Here is a 20,871-nt window from a genome sequence, read left to right on the forward strand (position 1 = left end):
CTGGGAAACACTTCATGGAAGTAGAGAGAAAGACAAAATCTCTACGGACAACAAGTATGAAATATGAGGAAGAACGAGGGCTGAGGAAATCTGGCAGCGCTCTCCTCTGTCTTCTCTCAGGAGAGTTTCTTCTGCTTGTGAAAACAAGAGAGACATTTGTTATCTGAGCCATGGGTCCCAAACTGTAGCATGCATCAGAATCGCCCGAAAGGCTTGTTAATACACAGATCGCAGAACCATCTGAGTTTCTAATACAGTAGGTCTGGTGGGGCTGAGAATTTGCATTTATCGCACGTTCCCGAGTGCTGCTGCTTCTGCTGTTTGGTGGACTGCACTTTGAGAACCACTGTCCTCAAGGGTCTTCTCTGCAAGGGCTCAGAGCTGGAGTTGGGGGCCCTTGGTGGTCTTCCCTCTTCTGGCTCCACTGAGTGATACCCCAAGCCCTCCCACTACTTAGGCTGCTGGACCAGAGTCACTGGTGGCTTTAAGTTAGTGCAGAACCTGAAAGGACATTGGTGCCACATTTTTGGTGCTTGCATTTTAAAGAGTTGGGCTAGAGATAATAAAGAAAACAAAGATTTGGATGCATATGTAATCCTTCCCTAAGACCCCTCCTCCAAACCTCAAACCCTGCATCTCCCAACCCCCAAGGAGCCAGGGCAATGACTGGGTGGGATTGGAGTGCAGGAGCAGACAGAGGTCACTGAGGTTACAGAACAAGCTCTGGTCCTGAGATGGTGCCTCTTGCAGCTGATCAGGGCCAGCATCTGCTGGTTCAGCAGGAAGGTGGCCCTGGGCCTGAAGACTTGGCTGAAACTTCCATCTCATTTTCTAACAGCCACATGGATGTGGGTGGGGGCCTGGATACCTGGAAGAATTGTAGTGTTTTTCTTGACCGCTGGCATGGAATCTTAGTTCCCCAACAAGGGTTCAAACCCGCATTCCCAGCTTTGGAAGCACAGTCTTAATCACTGGATCACCAGGAAAGTCCCAGAATGGCGGTTCTTAGAAAGGGTAGTCCCCTTCTCTCTCTCCTAATATGGGCAAGGAGGGAAGCTCTTGGCTACACAGGGTTATCATTAACTGGACAGGTCTCTTGAAAGGTTTATTTTATTTTAAGCGTCTATTCGCAATCCTGTTTTTCTCTCTATCCATCGGAGGTAGCCAGAGCCCCGAGATCTTTCCTGTTCTTCCCAATCTTTTGATATCTCATCAGTTCAGTTCAGTTCAGTCACTCAGTCGTGTTTGACTCTTTGAGAATGCAATTCCCAAAGAACCAGAGGGCAGGAAGAAGGTGTAAGAGAGCAGAAAGAGGAGCCTGGAAGTGGTCTGTGACATTATTGTAACAGTAATAGCAGCTGCTAAGTAGTCTAATAGGATTGTGAGGTATCACTCATGGAAGGCCTGGCCATTAACATGGGTGAGGTAGGTATAGGGGGACAGAACAAACAACAAGTCAACAACAACAAATCCCAAACTTACTCTAGAGCTGTAGCGTCTAGTACATGGATTAGCTTTTTATATTATTAAACATAATTCACATTAGGAGTTTCCATAATGTGGTCCAGTGGCTAAGACTCAGAGCTCCCAGTGTAGGGGGCCCAAGTTTGATCCCTGGTCAGGGAACTAGATCCCACATGCCGCAACTAAGACCTGGCACAGACAAATAAATAAATAAACAAATATTAAAAAGAATACTTGTTTAAAAATTCATACTAATGCCTGAATATCTTCATTGCACACAGATAAATTAGAAATTATTCACATTATAAAAAAATTATTTGGGTTATATAAAAGGCTTACAACATCTTAACACTCTTAACAGAGGGAAAAATTAAAAACACAATTATTCCAGGCACTGTGGATTAAGTATCAAGTGCAAAATTAAGATGAAGCAAACGTGAGGTTATAATCATAAAAAGTGTTTTCCTTGTTCTTCCTTTCTTTCTACTTGAGTTTGAACAAGAAGACAAAACCCCGGTTACCTTGCAACCTGATACTTCTCAGGTCATTATGCTAATCCATTTATAAGCATCATATTTAATCCTTGCCAAGTGTTGTCACCGTGTTTTCACACATGAAGAAACAGCTTTAGGAAGATTAGTAAACATGCCCAAGATCACAGAGCTTGTGTGAGTCCAGGTGGGCCTGATTCCACACCTGGATATTTAATCTCAGCACCAGCCCGTGTGGTGACGATTGTTCCTGAGCAAGAGGGCAGAATAAAGAGAGCTGAAGTAATTATGTACAACACAAAGAAAGAAAATCTCCTTGGGATAAAAAGATAAAAGAATGTGTAGGAGGAGGACTTACTGCAACCCATGCAAAATTTATAAAGGCAGAAATGCCTAGACACGCTCTGGAAAAAGTTATTGGATTATAAGAGGGAAAATGTTATCTAGAAAGAAATGATTCAAGTGACTCGTACTTCTTAGAATCTGCTCATAAGGGTCACAAGTGAGCAAAATCTTCAGTTTTGTGGGGAAAAAGTTTTTGACTCAGAATTTTATAACTAAGTTATTGGCCATCTGTGAAGGCATCAGAAAAATATTCTCAGACCTGCCAAGGTCAAAGTGATCTAATTATATTCTCTTCTGGAAGTAAATATACTGATTATATTCTCTTCTTGCAATAAGTTACTGGAAGTATAACCCCAACCAAAAGATGAATCCAAATGAAGAACTTGAGGCATAGTGGCTTAGAATTCTTAATAATAAACCAATAAAGACACTTAACTTATAGTTAGGTCCACTAACAAAATATATTATTAATTTACTGTTCCACTAAACTTTAAAAGTAAGCTTAAAAATAATTATTTCAAGAAAAAATACAATGTAAACACAATAATTTATTGGCAACAATTGCAGTTTAAATTGTAAACCATATTAACATTAAACAGGAAGTGGGTTTGGAAAAAGCAAAAGTGTATACATTTCTTTATATTATATGAGGAAAATGAAAGGATACAATTTTATTCTTGACTTTCAAGATTAGAATAATATTTGTAGAAAGTTAAAAACAATTTTTTAAAAGTATCCACAGGAAAAATGGAGAGTGAAATACATGTTTTCCAAGTAACTGGAGAAACTATGATGAAATAAAGCTTGACCCCTGTAACAAAAGTAGTAATCAAAGGAAGAGCAAGAAAGTATAAAAAAGGAGAGCATTAAGAAAGCAGAAACAAGGGAAGTATATTAACCATGCCCTGTTAACGTATATATTGTTATATAATATTGCACATTAAATAATACAAAATTATGTGTACAGTATGTTTCCAATTTTGATATTACTCTAAGTATACGTAAGAGGTAACATATACTCTTAAGTATATGTAAGATGTAACAGCATCTCCCATATTGCTTTCTGTAGAGCATTACTTTCTGTGAGATGTTAATAATTGTTCTAGAAAAGGAGATGTGGTACTGCAAGGTGGGGAGAGCCTAAGTGAAACCTTATCAGACAGGATTTATTTTTTGCGAGTCTTCTCAGAGCCTTGTTGAATATGGGAAGTGGGTAATTTTTCATTTTGGCCGCCCAGCTCCTGGATTTCCATTTCATGTGTGGGGAAGATCTCGTCTGATGAAGTGGAATCCATCTGCCATTGTAGAAGCTCAAAATTCCAGTTATATACTTAATTTCTCTCTTCCTTGACAACTGCACCAAACAGAGATGCACCTGCCTGGAAGCTTGGAGGTGGGCCGGGCACCCCAAGAATCGGGGGTTCTGGAGACTCCTTGCTGGCCTTGGCAGCAGCTGTGCCAGTGCCATGATGGCTGTGCAGCCCAAGGCCCGTGTGACCATGCAGGTCCCTGCCAGCCTGCTACAGTGGCACAATTACGTCTATGCTTCTGTTTGCGTGACTTTTGTTTATTCTTGCCCATTTTCGCTAGCCCGTAAGCTCTCATTCCCTAGTCTTCTCGGTGAACCTGTCAAATGTCTAACGTCATTTGACTAAAATCTTTTCCTGTTCAAATCAGTTTGAGGCAGTTCCCATTGCTTGCAATTCTGAACACTGACATTATGTTAATGTGTAACTATAAATTTCTAAAAGGGAATTTTTTCCCAAAGTGATCTGCCTACATTTTTTTCTTTTCTTTGCAGGAAACTTAATCTCCTGTGAAATTAATATGCTGTGGAACATGAACTGGAAACTTATGGTTAGAAAAAAATCTGGAAGAGAACATAGTAAATGAATCATAATGGATATTTGGCTCCAAATAATGGGTTGAGGATTTGTGTTTGTGTCTCTCTTCAGAGATTCCATTGGAAAGGGGTGGAAGCTCATAGCAGGAAAGGTGATGTGAGATGCATCAGACAGTGAGTCAGAGACTCAAAGATTTACAACAGATGGAAAATTGAAGGAGGTATGTTGGTTGAGTGAAGGAAGCCTCAGACAGAATATGATGCCAGGAAGGGAATGGAGTGAAACTGGAAACTCATATGCATTTTGGAGTACCAGGGAGACTTCAGGATGAGTTGGCCATGGAGGATGGGAATGAGTAGGGGGCTGGCATTGCTAGAGTTGGCTGAAAGTCTGTGGGCATCCAGAGCAGCCACATACCTCTCCTCTCTTCCTTTACCTGCTTGCAGAGCAGTAGCTGTCTGGACCCAGCATTTCCCTAAAGAAAATGAACAAGCTCCCTGGAACTTCTTTTTAAAAAAATCATATCTGTTTCTTTCTGGCTGTGCTGGATCTTCACTGCTACATGGGCTTCCTCTCATTGCAGAGAGTGGGGACAACTCCTTGTTGTGGCGTGCAGGCTTCTCATTGCTGTGGCTTCCCGTGTTGCACAGCACCGTCTCTAGGCACGTGGGCTTCAGCAGTAGTTGTGCACTGACTTCGTTGCCCTGTGGCATGTGGTATCTTCCCAGACCAGGGATCGAACCCAAGTCCCCTGCATTGGCAGGTGGATTCTCAAGCACTTCTGCTGCTGCTGCTAAGTCGCTTCAGTCGTGTCCGACTCTGTGTGACCCCAGAGACGGCAGCCCACCAGGATCCCCGGTCCCTGGGATTCTCCAGGCAAGAACACTGGAGTGGGTTGCCATTTCCTTCTCCAATGCATGAGAGTGAAAAGCGAAAGTGAAGTCGCTCAGTCGTGTCCAACTCTTCTCGATCCCATGGACTGCAGCCTACCAGGCTCCTCCGTCCATGGGATTTTCCAAGCAAGAGTACTGGAGTGGGGCGCCATTGCCTTCTCCAAGCACTGGACGACTACAAATTCAGCTGGTAAAGAACCAGCCTGCAATGAAGGAGACCCCAGTTCGATCCCTGGGTCGGGAAGATCCCCTGGAGAGGGCAGTGGCTACTCACTCCAGTATTCTGGCCTGGAGAATTCCATGGGCAGGGGAACCTGGCAGGCTTCAGTCCACGGGGTCACAAAGAGTCGGACACAACAGGACTGATCGACTTTCACTTCACTCCGATACCCCGGAAGTCCCATAGTTGCCTTTTCTTAACCAGAGGAAAACAACAACAACAACAAAAAATCCAAAGCAACGAGTGACTTGAGATAAAATAGAAAATGTTAAGAAAGTCATGGTCCAGAAAGAAAGCAACCTAGAATGTGGCATGCTTTTGAGCAACGGACAGGATGAAAGCAAAGAAGGCTTTATTCAACTTTGATGCTAGGTCTGTCCTGTAAGAAACCAGGAGAGTGACCCTGGGCCACTAGATAAAACAGAGTCATCTTAGCAGCTTCTGGCTGTGGAGTAAACAATAATTATGTTGCCATAGCAATGTAAGCCCTGTGTTTTGGTTTCAATTATTTATACTAAACCTATAAACAGAGCCTGAAGGTTTAATTACGGTCCCAGAGCAAAACATAAATCTTTTGCACAACAGTTTATAAGACAGAAGGTGGGAGGAGAAGGAAGGGGGAGGTGACTGGTGGGGAGGCTGAAGTGCTGACAAGTTCATCTTAAAGAGGGACAGGTTAAGAGGCACTGCTGCTGCTGCTAGGTCGCTTCAGTCATGTCTGACTCTGTGTGACCCCATAGACGGCAGCCCACGAGGCTCCCCCGTCCCTGGGACTCTTCAGGCAAAAACACTGGAGTGGGTTGTCATTTCCTTCTCCAATGCATGAAAGTGAAAAGTGAAAGGGAAGTCGCCCAGTCGTGTCCGACTCTTAGCGACCCCATGGACTGCAGCCCACCAGGCCCTCCATCCATGGGATTTTCCAGGCAAGAGTACTGGAGTGGGGTGCCATTGCCTTCTCCTAAGAGGCACTGGCTGAACGCAAACAAAGGGGGCCTCCATTTCTTATTAGAAGTTGCACAAGTAGTCAAGAGAAGAGCTGGAATGATAGTTTATCAACACTGGGGAGGAAGACAGGGAGAAGAGTTAGGAAGTAGAAAACAGGCAAGTTAGGGACTTCGCTGCCAAGTCAGTGGTTAAGACTCCAGGCTTCCACTGCAGGGGGTGCCACGTTAGGTCCCTGACAAAAAATTTTTTAAAAAAATTAAAAAAAAAAAGGCAAGTTAATCTTTATTGTTTATTGTAGGCATTCAGCAGATAATGTCTTAAGCCAGTGCCTGGAGTAAAAGAAGCATAAGCCACGAGCATGGCATGGTGATGAACAGTGAGTACAGAATAAGTGAAAGAGAAACAGTTAAAATGATGTGTATTTGGAGAGAGGATCTGCAGGCTGCAGGGAATGCTCTTTTTTTTTAATTATTAAAAGTTTTTCTGAACCATTTAACTCTTAAAAATCTAGGTGCTTGCATGAGTTGGGTGAATATATAAAAAAGGAGGTAGCTCTGGAAAATAAAGGGCTTCCCGGGTGGTGCTAGTGGCTAATTTGCTCGCCAATGCAGGAGATGGGGGATCGATCCCTGGGTCAGGGAGATCCCCTGGAGAAGGAAATAGCATCCCACTCCAGTCTTCTTGCCTGGAAAATTTCATTGACAGAGGAGCCTGGCAGGCTATGTATAGCCCATGGGGTCACAAAGAGCAGGACACGACCGAGTGACTAACACTTTCATTTTTCTTGCTGAGGGCCCTCTAAGATTCCCAGTATCTGCGTCTGCCGTGGCCTGTGTGGCCAGTCCATGGTGTTGTCTGAGGAATGTAGAAGGATACAGGAGGGGGTGATGGAAGGTAGGTAGGGGTGAAGCTCCGGCCGTGCGGGTAATAAAGGCCTTGGGCCCTGGGGAGAGGTGAGCTCATTGCTTGCTTTCATGGGAGATGGCTGTGAGAACCACAGCAGTGGTCAGGGAGGAGCTTATGTCATGATCCACTCCCAGGGTGTGTTGATTTTCTAGTGTTTCCTCCTTTTTTATATATTCATCCAGCCCATGCAAGTACCTATATTTTAAAAAGTTAAAATAGCGCTTTAATAATATGATTAATATCTGAGGGAAAAAAAATCAATATACCTTGATCCTCTTTGTCTCAGTAAAGTTCAGAGCAAGGTGACGCTGGCCTGTCCTTACCTTCTGGAAGCTCAGCTGCTATGTTTACCCTGGTTTGCGGCTGGAGATCTGGCCTGCAGCCGCTCTGTTCCTTGAGCTTGCTCTCACCCGCCTGAGGAAGCCAGGAGAAGTAGCGGCTAGCCCCCAATCATATAATGACTCCTAGGAAACTCCTAATTTAAGGAGGGAAGACCCAAGTCCTGCTCTGAGCAGGAGACAGCCCCTGAACGCGAATTGCTAGTCTAATGATAAGGATAAGGCTTCTCTCTGGGTGGGTTAAAGTAGGCCTGTGGGTCTCTTCCTTGCCCTTCCAGCCTGATGCCAAGAAGGTAAGGATGTGTCCTTGACTCCTGGGAGCAGTAGCTGCAGGGAATGGAATATGTGAGGGGTGGGGACATCAGCCGTCTCAGTTCAGAGAAGCAGGCAGGACGAAGGGGACGGACTGCAGAGCTGCCTAGGGCCTTTGCCTAAATAGGCCAGGAGAGGGCAGCAGCGTTACTCTAATAAGAGGAGCGGGGCGAGGGGAAAAAGGAGGGAAGTCATTCCCATTTAGGGGACTCAGAGAGAGGGGTGGGGCAGGAGGGCGTGGCAACCCACGTCAGGATTCTTGCCTGCAGAATCCCATGAACAGAGGAGCCTGGTGGGCTACCGTCCAGGGGGTCGCAAAGAGTCGGACACGACTGAAGTGACTTAGCACACGTGTGCACGTGTGTGTACACAAACACAAACACACACAGGAAAGAGGGTGGGGAGTGGTTTACTGGAAGCTGGTGGAGGCAGACGTGGGTCCTTTGTATGTCTTTCCTTTGTTTTTAGGTGGAAATTGAGGAAAAGATTAAATTTCACACGTAACTCATTGTTACAGGTTACGCATAGAGGTATTTCAGAAAACAGTCTCCAGAGCAGAGAGAAGCGTGAGAATGTAAAGACTCCTGTAATTTGCAGGCATCTTGGGGAGGGCTTTGGACAGATGTGGAACTGGGGGCACAGAGGCAGGGCAGGCAGGGCAGGCAGGGCAGGGGCGGTGGTAGCAATGCACGGGGGACCCCTGTTCACATGTAGGCAACAAAAGCAAGTTAGATGTTTTACTTGTTTATTCATTTATTTTAAGGGGGTTTTAGTATGTTAAAGTCTTTATTGAATTTGTTACAATATTTCTTCTGCTTTTATGTTTGGGATTTTTTGGCTGCCAGGCATGTGGGATCTTAGCTCCCCAACCATGGAGCAAACCCGCAGTGTTAGCCACTACCCTGCACTGCCAAGGAAGTCCCAATTTATTTATTTTAAAAAATTTTATTTTTAATGAACATCTTTCTCGTATTTTTGTGTTTTTAATTTAATTTCTTGGCTGTCCTGAATGGCATGTGGGATCTTAATTCCCTGATCAGGGATCGAATTTGAGTCCTGTGCAGTGGAAGCCCACAGTTTTAATCACTGGACTGCCAGGTATTTTGATTTATAGATTCTGGTTGAGAGAAATATATAAAGGCCTAAAATACTTGGGAGATAAGTGCTGGAAAAATGTGAAATGGTCAGAGTTGGTGTTTGTGGTGTTTTGGGTGATATTGTGAGACCTGTGACTAGCAAACACGGGAAGTTGCCCCTCTTTGTTGACACGGGATGTGCTTTTTGGTGATGGCACGCTGGACCTGCGTTGGGATGCTTCTGGAGAACATGTTCACAAATAAAGCCACTGTGAACTTGTCCTTCTTGGAGTCAGAATTGAGGCAGGCAGAGCCAGTTCAGTTCAGTTCAGTCGTTCAGTCATGTCCGACTCTTTGTGACCCCATGAATCGCAGCACGCCAGGCCTCCCTGTCCATCACCAACTCCCAGAGTTCACCCAGACTCATATGCATCGAGTCAGTGATGCCATGCAGCCATCTCATCCTCTGTCTTCCCCTTTTCCTCCTGCCCCCAATCCTTCCCAGCATCAGGGTCTTTTCCAGTGAGTCAACTCTTCGAATAAGGTGGTCAAAGTATTGGAGTTTCAGCCTCAGCATCAGTCCTTCCAAAGAAATCCCGGGGCTGATCTCCTTCAGAATGGACTGGTTGGATCTCCTTGCAGTCCAAGGGACTCTCAAGAGTCTTCTCCAACACCACAGTTCAAAAGCATCAATTCTTTGGTGCTCAGCTTTCTTCACAGTCCAACTCTCACATCCATACATGACCACTGGAAAAACCATAGCCTTGACTAGACGGACCTTTGTTGGCAAAGTAATATCTCTGCTTTTGAATATGCTGTCTAGGTTGGTCATAACTTTCCTTCCAAGGAGCAAGCGTCTTTTAATTTCATGGCTGCAATCACCATCTCCAGTGATTTTGGAACCCAAAAAAATAAAGTCTGACACTGTTTCCACTGTTTCCCCATCTATTTCCCATAAAGTGATGGGACCAGATGCCATGATCTTCGTTTTCTGAATGTTGAGCTTTAAGCCAACTTTTTCACTCTCCACTTTCACTTTCATCAAGAGGCTTTTTAGTTCCTCTTCACTTTCTGCCATAAGGGTGGTGTCATCTGCATATCTGAGGTTATTGATATTTCTCCCAGCAATCTTGATTCCAGCTTGTGCTTCTTCCAGTCCAGCGTTTCTCATGATGTACTCTGCATAGAAGTTAAAGAAGCAGGGTGACAATATGCAGCCTTGACGTACTCCTTTTCCTATTTGGAACCAGTCTGTTGTTCCATGTCCAGTTGTAACTGTTGCTTCCTGACCTGCATACAGGTTTCTCAAGAGGCAGGTCAGGTGGTCTGGTATTCCCATCTCTTTCAGAATTTTCCACAGTTTATTGTGATCCACACAGTCTAATACTTTGGCATAGTCAATAAAGCAGAAATAGATGTTTTTCTGGAACTCCCTTGCTTTTTCCATGTTCCAGCGGATGTTGGCAATTTGATCTCTGGTTCCTCTACCTTTTCTAAAACCAGCTTGAATATCTGGAAGTTCATGGTTCATGTATTGCTGAAGCCTGGCTTGGAGAATTTTGAGCATTACTTTACTAGCGTGTGAGATGAGTGCAATTGTGCAGTAGTTTGAACATTCTTTGGCATTGCCTTTCTTTGGGATTGGAATGAAAACTGACCTTTTCCAATCCTGTGGCCACTACTGAGTTTTCCAAATTTGCTGGCATATTGAATGCAGCACTTTCATAGCACCATCTTTCAGGATTTGAAATAGCTCAACTGGAATTCCATCACCTCCACTAGCTTTGTTCATAGTGATGCTTTCTAAGGCCCACTTGACTTCACATTCCAGGATCTGGCTCTAGGTAAGTGATCACACCATCATGATTATGTGGGTCGTGAAGATCTTTTTTGTACAGTTCTTCTGTGTATTCTTGCCATCTCTTCTTAATATCTTCTGCTTCTGTTAGGTCCATACCATTTCTCTCATTTATCAAGCCCATCTTTGCATGAAATGTTCCCTTGGTATCTCTAATTTTCTTGAAGAGATCTCTAGTCTTTCCTGTTCTGTTGTTTTCCTCTATTTCTTTGCATTGATTGCTGAGGAAGTCTTTCTTATCTCTCCTTGCTATTCTTTGAAACTCTGAATTCAAATGGGAATCTTTTCTTTTCTCCTTTGCTTTTCGCTTTTCGTCTTTTCACAGCTATTTGTAAGGCCTCCTCAGAGAGCCATTTTGCTTTTTTACATTTCTTTTCCGTGGGGATGGTCTTGATCCCTGTCTCCTGTACAATGTCAGGAACCTCCATCCATAGTTCATCAGGCACTCTATCTATCAGGTCTAGTCCCTTAAATCTATTTCTCACTTCCACTGTATAATCATAAGGGATTTGATTTAGGTCATACCTGAATGGTTTAGTGGTTTTCCTTACTTTCTTCAATTGAAGTCTGAATTTGGCAATAAGGAGTTCATGATCTGAGCCACAGTCAGCTCCTGGTCTTGTTTTTGCTGACTGTATAGAGCTTCTCCATCTTTGGCTGCAAAGAATATAATCAATCTGATTTCAGTGTTGACCATTTGGTGATGTCCATGTGTAGAGGCTTCTCTTGTGTTGGTGGAAGAGGGGGTTTGCTATGACCAGTGTGTTCTGTTGGCAAAACTCTATTAGCTTTTGCCCTTCTTCATTCTGTACTCCAAGGCCACCAGCTCCCACCAACTGGAGAATCTACAAGCCAGGGTGACCTTTATGTCGGCTGCCCTCTGGGGCCATGACTTAGGGAGTAGGGTCTTGGTTTTTGTGACAGGCAGTAATGTTCATGGCAGTTAAATGATGACGCCTGTGACATTACAGGCTGAATGATGTGTTGGAGAAAATAAAGTCTCAAGCCTTTGTGGAAGGAAGAGGTCAGAAGTTTTGCTGTGGTTTGGGAGGCTTTGCACAGCAAGGGAGACTTGATCTGAGTTTGGCAGGTGGAGGCCGATGGGTGGGTGAGAAAAGGAGGAAGGTGCAGCCTGATGGAGGGTGTGCAGTGGGGACTGTGAGACCTGTCCCACCAGAGAAGAGCTGTGGGCTTTGAATACAAGGAGGCCTTGAGTGCAAAGGTGGGAGGAGTTGAAACTGATATGGTGAAAAGCACTGATCTAGTATGAAAGAGGAAATTACAGAAGGAGGAAGTCACATTTAAAAAAAATTTAATTTTTATATATTTATTTAATACCTTGGCTGCTTTGGGTCTTAGTTGTGGCACACAGGATGTTAGTTGTGACGCACGGACTTTCTAGTTGCAACGCGGTGTCTTAGTTCCCCAACCAGGGATTGAACCTGCGCCAGCTGCTTTGGAAGGTGGATGATGCTTAACCATTGGACCACCAGGGAAGTCCCAGGAGGTCACATCTAGAAGATAGTAGAAATATCTTTACATTACTTTGAAGATAGCAGAAATAGTGTACCAAGCTGCATCAGTGAAAAAGCCAACTGGATAACCGGACCTCATTTCTCTCTACCTTATCCCTCTTGACCTCCCTTTGGGATCTGATGATCTGATTTCCAGATGCTCAGGTTTCCAGATATTAATATTTGCTCTACCTCTTTTTCTCTTAGTGATATAGATGGGAGGCAGGAGTTCAGCCCAAGTGGGCCCTGTGGCTGGACAGTGTGTGGTTGGGACTTCTGATTTCTGAGGTCTGATTTCTGGGCAGCTGCAAGGAGGGGAGCTGGAGATTGAGTGTCTCTATGATTAGTCTTGGGAAGAGGAAATTTGTACCAGTTGGGATCCTTTAGGCTGCAAAAAAACCAAAAAAACAAACAACCAGAAAAACTGATTTAAATTGGATTCTAAATGGAGCCTATTATCTCATAACAAGAAACCTGGATGTCAGGGGTTTCTGGTCTGGGAATTCTGCAGCTCAACCATGCCAATTTCTTTGTAATTCTTTTTGCTTCCCTCTCCAGCAGTATAGTTCCCTCAGCAACAACAATTAACATAAGAAGGAGGTATTCCCCTCCCTCCACAAATTCTTTTTCTTACCAAGGCAGAAAATCTTTCTCCTAAATTCTCCAGAAGTCTTTCTCCTCCACAGCACTTCAGAACCAGGTCCCTTGGCCACTTCTAGGAGCAAAGGAACTTTGAGATGTCTTTGGCATTTTCAACTTTCCTCATGGAAGGTGAAGTTTGCCAAAAAAGAGGAAGGATGGGGAGGGGCCCGATAGATGGTTGTTGACCAACAGTGATTGCTGCAAACCCAAAGGATGAAGGGGGATGGAGTTGCTGCAGAAGAGAGGCAAGAAGACCAACTCCTGGGGCCTTGCAGGAGGAAGAGGAGGAGAGATTTTGAGGTTAAAGATGGCCTATGTGTTGGGGTCCAAAGCATAACTGTGGGCTTGTGTATTTGATGTGAGGGGTGCTTCACCCACACTGGGGCTGGGGTGTCCTGAAATCTGACATCAGAGCTGCCTGTTTCTGTTTTTCTTCCTGCCAGTTTCAACCACGATGACTTGCCTTGAGCCCACAGGGTGGAGGGTGACATTGCATCATTGGCAATAGAATTCCTTCCTTCTCTGTTGGGAAAAACTCCGTGGTGACCGGGCACTCCTGGACATGACTGGGAATGAAGAACTGGGACCAGAACACATCTCTTTCTCTTGAATTTCCTGATCCAAACGTCTTGTCCTTAGCAGTAGGAGGGCAGCGGTGCAGATGAAACAAATAGCAGACACCTGTTAGACAGGGAAGAAACAGCCCTGTCCTTGGGGAATTTCCAGCTCTGTAAGGGACGATGGGCCTAAGGGCTCTGATAAGACCTGTAAGTTGGGAGGCCTCACTGAGGGACGCCTTTGTGGAAACATAGATTGGATGGGAGGTGCTAGATGGAGGGGTGCTCAGCTGGGGAAAGACCAGGGAGGGGATTCAAGGAAGAGACCCAAAGGGCTAGGGTGAGAGTTTAGGGAACAGAAGAGAAAGCTCCAGAAGTCAGCCCATCTTGCCTCCTCAGGAGTCTCCAGAACTTGCAGGTGTGAGTGTTGACCTTGTCCTTATTCAGTACCCAGGACACTATCCTGGTGAGGCCGTGCCCCAGGGCCCAGGCTGGGCACAGAGAGGATGGGGTGAGCCGCCTCACCCTAAGCTTAAGTTGGAGTTTTCTAAACATGCTGAGGGGTGACCGTGGGCTTCCCCTTAGAACCCAAACTGCATATACCAGGACGTCCCACTCCAAGAGAGCTGAGGTGGCTTCCTTCTCCCATCTTGTGTTTCAGCAAGTTCCTTGGCTTGCCAACTAAGTGGTCAGCAAATTACGTAAGTGTTGCCCCGCTGAGGAGTCAATAGCAGCCCTCTAGTACCCTCCAAAGAAGGCATGAGTGCCTGGCTTAGGGTTCAGGAGCTCTGAGTTAAGACTGTGCTGTCCCTCACTGGCAGTGTGGCCTTGGGAGAGCCACATGACCTCTGCCAGCTTTGGCCTTGTTATCTGTAAACCAGCTGCGCTGTTCAGGGCTGGGGGCAGGGGGCTCCAGTGGGAGCCGCAGCTCGGTGTCCATGTCCTGTGTGACTTCAGGCAGGCTCACCTCTTCCAATCCTTGGTTTCCTCACTCAGAGATGGACAGTGGATCGTTTAGAGAGTTGAAGCTGTGCCTGGCACCTGGTTGGCACTCAGTGAATGTTAACTTCCCCTCTTTGGTTCCTGAGTGTTTCTTTTTCTTTTATAGCCTTTCACCTCGGGATAAGGGAGGCATTATTATACACCGTGTTGCTATCTCTTGCCAGGGGCAAGGTAAGCAGCAGCATCAGCCACAGTGAAAAGCCAAAACAAAATAGGTCACAGCTCATTAGTCTTTAAAAGGGATTAAAGTCAGACTGACGGGCTGGCTGGGACCCAGAGTCAAGTCGCCACCTGACTGTGGTGAGAATTAAGGGGATAAAGCCAGTGTTAAGCCAGTTTTGTACCTTGTGGTGGGCAACCAGATACAAAGAATTGACTGAGTGTTGGGTTTTCAGACAGGACGGCAGGCAGGTGAGGGGCCTCCCACTCGGCCCCCAGCCCTCGGGGGTGGTGGGGTGGGGCTCAGGCTGCAGCCTGTCCAGGTTTAGGACCAGGGAGACCTTGAAGGGCATTTCCTTAAAGGGGAAATACTCTGCATTTCTCTGGAGTCCCTGAAATGGTGAGGAAGGGCTCAGTGTTTGATTAGCTCTTCTTTCTGGTTGAGGTGAAGGCGGAAGGTTGGTGGGTGAGGAAATGGCTTTCTGCTCCTCTTATTTTATTTATTTGTTTACTTTTATTGAAGTATAGTTGATTTACAGTGTTGCATAGTTTCTGCTGTACAAGCAAAGTGATTCAGTTACACACACACACACACACGCATATATTCTTTTTCATTATGGTTATTTAATACAGTTACCTGTACTATACAGGAAGACCTTGTTGTTTATTTTATATCAGAAGTGTATATCTACTAACCCAAAGTTCTTCTTTTATCCCTCCCCTCTCTTCCCCTTTGGTAACCAGAATTTTTCTGTGAATCTGTTTCTGCTTTGTAAATAAGTTCGTTTCATATTCTACTTTATTATTACTGCTTTAACTTTTTTGGCCGTATCTGGTGGCATGTGGGACCTTATTTCCCAGATCAGGGATTAAACCGCATCCTCTGCATTGGAAAGCAGAGCCTTAACCACTCTACCACTGGGCAAGTCCTGTTTCACCCACTTTTAGATTTCACATACAAATGACATCATATGGTATTTGCCTTTGTCTGACTCTACCTACTATGATAATGTTTAGGTGCATCCATGTTGCTGCATGGATGGCATTATTTCCTTCTTTTTACGGCTGAGGAACTTTCCACTGTATACATGTACCATATCTTCTTTATTCATTGATCTGAAAGCAAAAGTGTTAGTCACTCAGTCACGTCCAACTCTTTTCAACCCCATGTACTGTAGGCTCCTCTGTCCATGGGATTCTCCAGGCAAGAATACTGGAGTTGGTTGCCATTCCCTTACTCCAGGGCATCTTCCCAACCCAGGGATCAAACGTGGGTCTCCTTTATTGCAGGCAGATTCTTTACTGTCTGAGCCACCAGGGAAGCCCAGTCTTCTTTATTCATTGATCTGAAAGTGAAAGTGTTAGTTACTCAGTCGTGTCCGACTCTTTGTGTTCCCAGGTACTGTAGCCTGCCAGGCTCCTCTGTCCATGGGATGCTCCAGGCAAGAATACTGGAGTGCCTTGCCCTTCCATTCTATATGTGTACCATATCTTCTTTATGCATTGCTCCGTTGGTGAACATTTAGGTTGCTTCCATGTCTTGACTATCGTAAATTATACTGCTATGAATATTGGGGTGCAGGTATCTTTTTCAACTAGAGTTTGGTCCAAATATATACCCAAGAGTGGCACACGTTGGTCCTTCTTTTGTCGGTGCTCTCAGCCCAACTGTGCTTGTATCACAGGGCTCTGTACCTCTTCTCCTTTGGGCCCAGAAAGAAAAGGACAGCTCTACTTTCAGGATTAAAGTAAAACCTTAATAAATTCTAATGATCAATTTTAGAGTCATCAAGTTTTTCCATTTCACTCCAGTGGTTGAATGTCTACATTTGTATTCTTGAACTCTGATTATGGCGTGCACTCACTATTGACACCTCCTCTCCACCCCCAAACCCACTGCTACAACCACTGCAAAACCCACTGCCACTGCTACTGCAGAGTCATGAAGAACGTGGACTCCAGAGCTGGACTGAGTGAGTGAGTGAGTGAAAGTTGCCCTGTCGTGTCTGACTCTTTTCGACCCCATGGACCATAGCCCACCAGGCACCTCTGTCCATTGAATTCTCCATGCAAGAAAACTGGAGTGGGTAGCCTATCCCTTCTCCAGGGGAACTTCCTGACCCAGGGATCAAACCGGGGTCTCCTGCATTGCAGATGGATTCTTCACCAGCTGAGTTACCCAGAAAGCCCGATACAAGGTGGTTTCTAAGGAGCAGCACCAGAGACCATGGCAAGGACAGCTTGACTGGACCACATGTCATATGGGCCTAGAAAAACAAGTGAAGCAGGAAGGACCTATACATGCACATATCACACAATGTAACAAATAACATAAAGAAGTGAATGAAGTCCCTCAATTGTGTCTGACTCTTTGCGACCCCATGGACTATAGCCTACCAGGCTCCTCCCTCCATGGGATTTTCCAGGCAAGAGTACCAGAGTGGGTTGCCAGTTCCTTCTCCAGGGGATCTTCCCGACCCAGGGATCGAACCCGGGTCTCCTGCATTCCAGGCAGATGCTTTAACCTCTGAGCCACCAGGGAAGCCGAAACAAATAACATAAAGAATGCACAATTACCCACCAGCTTAAGATATAAACCATTATCAAAGACCTAAATGCAATAACTAAAACTATAAAACTTTTGTAAGAAAACATATGAGAAAACTTTGTGACATTGGATTTGGCAATGATTTCTAGGACACAACATCAAAAGCTCAGCAACAAAAGTAAAAAATAGACTGGATTACATCAGAATAAAACTTCTGTGCATTATAGGATACAATCAAGTGAGTAAAAGGGAAATCCATGAGATGGGAGAAAATATTTGCAAATCTTGTATCTGATAAGAGCTTAATATCCAAAGTGTATAAAGAACTCCCAGAACTAAACAACCAAAGAAATAAATCTGATTGAAAAATAGGCAAAGGACTTGAATAGGTATTTCCCCAGAGACACGCAAATGGTCAATAAACACATAAAAAGTGCACCACAGCACTCACCATTAGGGAAGTGCAAATCAAAACCACAATGACTTTCCACCTCACACCCGATAGGATGGCTAATACAAAAAAAAGAAAAAGAAAAAATCAAGTGTTGGAGATGTGAAGAAATTGGAGCCATTGTACACTGTTGGTGGGAGTGTCAAATACTGTGGCAAAATGTGTTGTAGTTCTTCAACAAATTAAACATAGAATTACCAGGTGCTATGCTTAGTTGCTCAGTCGTGTCTGACTCTTTGAGACCCCATGGACTGCAGCCCACCAGGCTCCTCTGTCCATGGGGATTCTCCAGGCAAGAATACTAGAGTGGGTTGCCATGCGCTCCTCCAGGAGATCTTCCCACCCCAGGGATCAAACCCAGGTCTCTCGCATTGCAGGGGGATTCTTAACAAGCTGAACTGCCAGGGAAGAAGTAGAATTACTGTATGATTCAGCAGTTTGATGTCTGAGTATATATTAAAAATACTGATAGTTAAAAGCAGAGTCTTGAAGAGATATGTGTACACCCTGGCTCAGATGTAAAGAATCTGCCTGCAATGTAGGAGACCAGGGTTTGGTTCCTGGGTCGGGAAGATCCTCTGAAGGAGGGCTTGGCAACCCACTCTAGCATTCTTGCCTGAAGAATTCCATAGACAGAGGAGTCTGGCAGGCTACAGTTGGGCCGGACTGAGCAACTAACACTTTCACTTTGATGTTCGTAGCAGCATTATTTTGGAGAAGGCAATGGCACCCCACTCCTGTACTTTGCCTGGAAAATCCCATGGTTGGAGGAGTCTGGTAGGCTGCAGTCCATGGGGTCGCTAAGAGTTGGACACGACTGAGTGACTTCACTTTCACTTTTTGCTTTCACACATTGGAGGAGGAAATGGCAACCCACTCCAGTGTTCTTGCCTGGAGAATCCCAGGGAAGGGGGAGCCTGGTGGCTGCTGTCTATGGGGTCACACAGAGTCGGACGCGACTGAAGTGACTTAGCAGCAGCAGCGTTATTTACAAAGGTCAAATGGGAGAAAGTAACCCAAGTGTCCATCAACAGATGGATGGGTAAACAACATGGGGATATTTACATCCAACGGCATGTTATTTAGCCTTAAAATTGAAAAAATAAGGAAATTCTGACACATGTTATAACATGGATGAGCCTTGAGGATATTATGCTAATAAGCTAGTGACAGAAAGATAAATACTCTGTGATTCCACCTATATGAGGTACTTAGCAGTTAGACTCATAGAAGGAAGTAAAATGATGATTGCCAGGGGCTAAGGGAGGAGAGAACAGGGAGTTGTTTCAATGGGTACAGAGTTTCAGTTTTGCAAGATGAAAAGTGTTCTGAAGATGGATGTTGGTGATGGTTATGCAATAATGTAAATGCACTTAATAGCACTGAACTGTACACATAAAATTGGCAAACATCATGTTATGTGTGTTTTTACCACAATTACAAAAACTGTATAAACCACTGCAAATAAAGTTGAATCCTCTTTGGTCCCACTACTCTCTCATGCCCCTACACTCAAAGAGACTGTCATCTTGAATTTGGTGTTTATCATTTTCCTTGTGTATTTAGTATTGTTTTGTTTGCCTTAAACTTTATACTTTTGAAACTTGATTTGTCTTTTTTTAGCACTGTCTTTGTGAAATTCACCCATGTTGATACTAGTGCTAGTTCACTAATTTTCACTTGTATGTAGTACTGTATCGTGTATCATATTTCATTTCATGAATACTGCATAATTTATATACCCATTTTCCTAGAATTCTCCTATTTATTTATGTCTCCTGGAAGATAGACTTACTTCCTTTTTTTGCTGTTACAAACAATATTCCCATAAATTTTCTTACACATATTTCTCTGTATACAGGATTCTCTAGGGAATAAACCTCCATGTGAAGTTGCTGGGTCAGAGGGAATGTACATTTTTCCGACATTTGATATTGCTGAAGTTTTCTCCAAAGAGGTTATGCGAATCCTTTGAGCAGTGTTTGAATTTGTGCAAAGTCCTAAATGTCAGATTAAATATTTTCCCTAATCTGATATCCCAATGATATAATTGAAGCTTGAATTTCCATCATTGCTCTTCTGTGAACTGCGTGTTCTTATTCTTTAAACAGTTTTTCTATTGCATCGTTTGTCTTTTTCATGTTAATTTGTAGTTTTAAGAAAGTGTATTGGATACTGTATGTTTGTCAGTTATATGTGAAGACATATAACAATACAAAACAAATATTTTCCCCTGGCTGACAGATTTTTTTCAATAGTGCCTTTTGATGAACATAAATTTTAAATTTAAGTGTAGGGAAGTCTTCCCTCCCTGATGCCCCAGATTATACTCTTTTTATCTTTAAGAAAATCTTTACTGCCCTGATGTCATACAGATCTTTTTCTATAGTTTTCTTCTAAAGGTTTTAAAGTTTTATTTTTTTACAAGTTTATATTTAAGTTTTTAACCCAGCTGGAATTTATTTTTGTATGCTATGTAATGTAGCATGGAAACCAGTTTTATTTTTTTCTCCGCAAGCATAATTATTTCAGTGCCACTTGTGAACTAGGCTGTCCTTTTCTACTGATTTGCACTGTCCCTCTCGATGGCACCCCCTTATTCTCATTTCCATTTATATGTGTGGGCCTATTTCTGGGATCTCTATTTTGCTCTATTTCTCTGTCTCCGCACCATTACTTCAATGTTTGAATGACCACTGCTTTATAATGAGTCTTCTATCTGGTAGGGAAGTCCACTTCTTTGTTCATCTTCTTCAAAATTACCTGGGATCTTTCATCAACATTTCAGAGTTGATATATTTTATTAGATTGATTCCTGGATATCTACAATTTTTTTTTTTTGTTCTATTACAAATGGCATTAGTAATTTCCCTCGGCTGAGTTGGAGAGGGATAAATTGGGAGATTGGGATGTACATAAGCACAGTAATTTATATAAAAAAGATAACTAATAAGGACCTACTGTATAGCACAGTGAACTTTACTCAATACTCTATGATGACCTATATGGGAAAGGATTCTAATACAGAGTGGATATATGTATGTGTGTAACTGATTCACTTTGCTGTACAGCAGAAACTAATACAACATTGTAAACCAACTCTACTCCAAGAAAAGTTATTAAAAAACTTCCCCTAACTGTTGTCAGTAGCTAGGGATACAACTGACTTTTGCAGACCGACACCTATTAGGTGGTCCGTACCTGTATACGTAGAGTGAGGGAGACAGGTCACGGAATTTCTAGGTTGCTCTGCTCTCCAGAGCACCTGTCAATGGCTGGAGGGACGGAAGTTCTAGTGGCTAGTTT

General features: G+C 43.9%; 1 non-coding gene across 1 annotated transcript; it reads right to left on the reverse strand.

Annotated features, from left to right (window-relative positions):
* Window positions 1-17,036: 17,036 nt before the first annotated feature.
* Window positions 17,037-17,108, reverse strand: TRNAS-GGA (transfer RNA serine (anticodon GGA)). Its single transcript has one exon. It is a non-coding gene; the product is annotated as a tRNA-Ser (tRNA).
* Window positions 17,109-20,871: the final 3,763 nt, after the last annotated feature.

Source organism: Bos taurus, chromosome 3, assembly GCF_002263795.3.
Source record: "Bos taurus isolate L1 Dominette 01449 registration number 42190680 breed Hereford chromosome 3, ARS-UCD2.0, whole genome shotgun sequence".
Classification (NCBI taxonomy): domain Eukaryota; kingdom Metazoa; phylum Chordata; class Mammalia; order Artiodactyla; family Bovidae; genus Bos; species Bos taurus.